Raw genomic sequence first — 6000 nt, forward strand, 5'->3', positions numbered from 1 at the left:
TATAAGCAGCCTAAGCTTGACTGACTGGAAAATAAGAAAATGAGTCATAAAAACACATTACTCATATCTGAAAATAAAATCATGCTTTAGGTACACGTGATAGGCCCCTGTTGTAGCCTGTGCATGCCTGGCTCCTCCTATTCTATTTGCTCCCAGCGGTTCTCCCCATATGGCTTCATAGACAAGGTACCTTCTGGACACTGACTGCCAAGTACAAGGAGCTTTAGATTCTGAATGGAGAGGGATTTGCTAAATAAAGCTTAAGTCCGTCAGTTTCATCCCCAGTCAGGATATGGCAAAAATATATCTCATAATATTAATGGAAATAACTAGGTAGCCAACTAATTGTTTACATATTAGCATTCAAGGTTTGACAACCATTTCATGAATCCATAATTTAAATGTTTACTAAAAATAAGCTCATACATTTATTCTAGTTTAAACGAAAATCAGAACCTTTATGAAAGAGGCCTTACGTGCTGAATGTCTAATTAGACATGAGAAGCTGTAATTAAGCAGATTTCATGATTCCTCCCCATTTGCTTGGAAAACAGATTTTTCACGATTAGTGACCATTTGTGCATTCTGATATGTGTAGTACTCTGCAGACTGGTATTAATTTGCCTTGGGTTATAAATTACTGTAGGCAAGGGACTTTAGTTTGTCATTTAGTGTGTTATGGATCATGAGATTTACATTTCACTATAAGAATTAAAAATAAACTATCTAGGTTGGTATAAAACCATTGACTAAAATGGCACTTCAAAAAAAATAGCTTGTTTCAAATGATTTCTGTAATGTGAACTAATTTGTTATTGTCTGTGCTAGAAAAAACATCCTCACTAGAACCCTTTTAGCCAAGTCTATCTTCAAACTACAGAGACAGGGAGATGTTGATTAGACAGTCGATTGGAAACACAGCTCTTCAAAATACACTTGTACAATCTAGAAATGCAGCCATGTTTGAACATAAAACAGTAAAGGCTATATAATGTAAATCAACTGAGCCACCCAGCCTGCCTAACTGGTGTCGGATTTGATTAGTGTGACCTTTTCGAGCTTCTGGGGTCTGAAGTACAAATAATATTTTACAGTGTATTTGAAATTCACCCCCCTTTTGTATGTAAATTATAGAAGCTGGGTATCTTCTAAGAGCTTATGAAAATGAAACCTGACAGACACCAGTCTCTGGTGTCTCTGGTTCATCCCTGTATGTCAGTACAATGAGCTAATTGACTTCCAAGCAGAGCACACAAATATTAACTGAATTGTTCAATTACACTTCACAACATTCATTTCTCTTATGTAGAGCTGTGATGTTTTATACTATCATCATAAACCTACACAAAGCTGGTCCCTGACACAGAAAGTTCTTCCAATTCCCCCTTTACTGTCACTTTGTTACACACACAAAGTTCCTATTCAGGACGCAGCTGCTCCATTAATTCCCTGAAGTTTCTGGCATACCTTAGTTGCAGCCCGAAGGGCTAGGTTTTCCCCCATGGATAATGAACAACCGTATATTTTGCATCTGAGTGACCTATTTTGAGATTAAAAGAAACAAACCAAACAAGAATGAATAAAATAAAGTCTCCAAAGAGAGCACAACTCCAACGCCTCCCCCTCTCTACAGTACATGCCAGCAGTACACTCAAGCCCTGCGGCACAAAATGGCCCTGCCCCTGCAGACAAAAGACTGCTAGAAACTTGCAGTACACAGAAGCCATAACCATAGCACTTAAATAGCTGACACCACATGGAGGTCCCACCAGAAGCTCCCTTGTTCAGACTCTCTGGCTATTATTTGCTCAGTCATCTTCTTACTTCTTGACTGATAGCTAAAGTTTCAAGAGACCTCATCTCCCCTATAGGCACCAAAACAAGTAGCCACACCTGGGGTGCTGAGTTCTTCTGAATTCCTCACTGCTCCTCTAGCAGGAGAGGGTAAGTGGATATTATCCTTAAAGGATATATAAAGTGACAAGGGCCAGCTGTGTCCTTTAATCAGCCCAATATCTGATTTCTGTTTATTGATAATTGTGCTTAAGATTTTTATTATATTCGCTCACTGACAAAGTTATTTAAAAATAGAAATATGCAGAGATTTAAAGACAATTGAAACCAGCAAAGGCTTAATTAAACAGTAAAGAAAGCTAATTATTTCATAGACTCAGGCTTTGCACATTGCTAGTCCATAAATAACTGCATAATCTTATTACTGTTACCCTCATCTTTCTGCACAGTCCCCCGTTCTGTTACTCTCACTTCTTGCATCTTAACCAGACACCTATGCACATGAGCAGCTTTGCTCATATGAGTAAAGATATGTACTGTTCATAAGATCTCAATCCTGCTGTGAGAATGGTCAGCCCCTCTTGCAGGATTGGGGTTTTATGGGGTTTAGGACAGGGACAATGACATTCTATATGATTTACAAAGCACAGTACTCTGGGGCCTCAGTCCTCATTAAGGCCTCCAAAGATTATTGACATACAAATAATAACTATAGTTCTCTTCTGGTACAATATAATTTGAAGCCACTTCTACCTACCGATGTAGTTTCTGTTTCTGAGATGAAATGAGTAAATGTGTAACTAACTTTTTCATTCCTGGTATTTAGTGCACTTAAATGTGCAACCTTCAGACACTTATTTTTAATTTAATTTATTTTAATATTTTTAATGGAATTTCTTCTCCTCCACCCCCAGGAAAGTGAAATTCCAGAAAGTGAAATTATTTTGCTAGTCACCCCTGAAAGGCCTTGCCCCACACATTTGCAGGCCTCGTAAGAGTAGGTCCACTCTTCAATCAGACATATCTGAGCTAGCTTTGTTGTAGCTAGCTCTAACAAGAGCAGCAGCAAAGGTGTGGCAGCCCAGGCTGGATACTTGAGTACATACGTAGGTCCTTGGGTGTGGTTGTACAGAAATCAGCCTCTATCTTGAGAGAATTAGGAGCTATAGATCACCTGCTTTCAGAGGTCCAAACTTCAGAGCAAGCTTACAAACACCAAACAACAACAGCAACCTCAATCACTGGCTTGCTATCAAAAAGCAAGAACCTCCTGTGTTCTTAAGCAGGTCTGCAGCTACAGAAGTTTAGGGGGATGAAGACTGGGGACCAAGTGTAAGGGCCATTGAAACTGAAAGTGGATTTGCATGGAAAACTCTAAACCCTACATAAGTTGGGTTTTTTTCTCCACATGAACCAAGAGTTTGGTGCTATTCAAACTTCTATGATCCCAACACATAAAGGCACAAATGTTTTCCACTGAAGTCCATTCTCACTATCATTGGTATCCCAAGACCCTCCTTCCTCAATATAGTCAGCTCATCTCTTGCTCCTTCTGCAAAACTTAGAGGTCCACAAGAGGACCCCCCTCAACCATTAGACTGAGGCCAGGACATGCAAAGAGATCTTCCCTCAACTCATCCCAACTTCAGTTCACTTTTCCAAGGTGCTGCTGGATCAACTTCAGACTCCCCTGCACCACTGACTGCCTTAACTGCACATTGAATTTAGAAGAAAACCACATTCCAAAAAACTACTTCCATGCCTGATTTCAACTCTCTGATTCAGATTGTAGAATGTTTTAAAACTGTTTTTATAATAAAGAATATTTCCCTACTTTCTACCTCAAAAATATCTGAACCATTTTCCTATCTAGTCTTAAAAAAAAGAGCCAGAACTTCTTCCCCGACTATCATGTCAGCATTATAAACCCGTTGCCCTGAGTGTGTAAAGGAAACTAAACATAGTTGCTGAGTTGCGGGTGGGTGGAAAAACAATGGTTCTATTTTGTTTTGTCCTTTTCATTCATACCACTTTCTCTCATTCACACACACCTTTCTCAAACCAGATATACAATAAAGATTTGATAAATAGTAGAAGGTAAGAAACTATGGGTAGAAACATGACATAGTAACCTGAGCACAGGACTGGTTGCCAGAAAGACCTGAGTTCTAGCCCCAGCTGTTACCATAGACACAAGCAACAAAGGCATGGAGAGTCAAAGCTTCCCTTTCTAAAAAGTGGGGCTGATAATACTTGACTATCCCCAGGCACACTGGGGGATTAATTAGCTGATGTTTGTAAAACCTCTCAGAAATGGAAAGTGATACACAAGAGAAGTGTTATTACTTCCAACAGTTCTGGTAGAAAGTACACATGCTGAACTAAAAAGTAAGCCATACAATAAAAACAAGAGGAGTGAAATCTGAGATAATTTTTCTTACCTGTGACAGACACTAGCTGCGCTGAAGTTTTGGCAGCTTGGAAGGACCCCCCCAAGTTTCAGGCATGTGCCTCCTTCACTCTTTTAAAGAGCCCACCAGATGGTCCCAAGGGATGTTGGGAAAATCTATTATTTTTTTCCCCTCTTCTTTTGAGTTTGCTTGGTTTGAACATTTATCTGAGTTAGATTCAGAGAAATAACTCATAAGAAGTCTTTAAAACAAGACAAAAAAGCCCTTAAACTTGGTTAGAGCCATGTGACCACAGCCCTGAGGTGAATAAAGGGAAAGAAGCAGTGTGTTTCAGCTACGATAGGAAAGGGGGAAATCATGCTTTTTAGGAGCTGCCAACAGAAAAAGCCAGAATGCAAAGCTTATAATTAAGGGAAATCCCTCTTTCTAGGAGCTTTAGAAAAAAAAGTTGTAATGCATGTGCATTAAGCGCTTGCAATCCAATGGGTTAGCCAAGTTTTCTAATGCCTTTTGGTATTACTTCCCTGACTTACAAGAGCCAGTTTGTTTTCCTGAAGTTCTTGAGGCTGATGCTAGTACCTGATGTCAGATGGGTTTTCAAGACATACATTTACCATATAACTTTTTTTGTCTTCATGTGTGTGACTTTAGAAATCAATACAATGTGTCTTAGAACTACATTTAAAGACTCTTTGCCTTTACATAGAGGTGGGATGCAAGCCACATTCTTTACTGCTACTCAAAAACTGAAATGAAAAGAGACCTTGCAGTAGGAAAATGTTGCAATCCCTTTCCTGATTAGATCGGCTACTGGTTATACTTTGCAACACTCTGCTACCATGGTGGCCTGTAACACTCTCAAACAACATAGCTACTGATTCGATGAAGTCCTGCATGAATTAGTTCTATAGTGCCTCCCACAACAGGGAGGGTGGGGTTAAGACACAGCTGTTAGCACAAAGCATACTAAATTTTAAAACAAAAACAAACAAACTACAGCTTCCTTAACAGTTACTGAGCAATTCTTGTCTGCAGCTCACACAAATTAACCCTTTTAAAATCAATTTAGTTCTAGCATTCAGATTTTTTTTGTTATAACAAACATTTAGAATTCAGAAGTCTTTTCGCATCAGACTATAACCTCCTTAAGGGGTCAAAATCTTCACCAAAGCGACCAGACAGAAGCCATTTATCTACAGGCAGGGCAAGTCTAACTGTATCTTTAAAGGAGCAGTGAGAATCAGTTAGCAGGCTCAGTTCTTTTCATCTCACCACTTGCCCCTCCCTCGCCCATGAAGCTCCCACCATTCTTCCTAACTCCCTTCCATCCTCTATTTTCTTTTAAAAAGCTTAATTTATTGCTGCCCCTGTCAGTCTCACTGTTATGACTTCCAAGAGGGCACCACAGCCAAATTGTGTCCGTAGGACCATCTCCATCTGCAATATTTGATTTATGGTTTCCTTCAGATTTGCAGAGCTGGATTTATTGGGTAGTGTTTCTTTAACTGAATGACCCCAAAGGACTGTCAGATGAGGTCTTTCAGTGCAGGAAGGAGAAATGTACCATGCTGTACAGCTGCGATCCACAAGCATAACATATCCTGATCCATTAGGACTCAGAAGCCAGAAATTGAACAGCAGTGGAGGGCATCTCCATGAAAATTAGGTAGTTCCTGTTATATATCACATGTGTAATCGCCCTTTGGAATCTAGTTTGCTTATACAGAGGTATTCGCTTCTGTTGAATGGGGAGACAAGAGCCTAATTTATAAGATGTCCCTAAACACGTCAGATG

Source organism: Lepidochelys kempii, chromosome 8 (assembly GCF_965140285.1).
Source record: "Lepidochelys kempii isolate rLepKem1 chromosome 8, rLepKem1.hap1, whole genome shotgun sequence".
Lineage (NCBI taxonomy): Eukaryota > Metazoa > Chordata > Testudines > Cheloniidae > Lepidochelys > Lepidochelys kempii.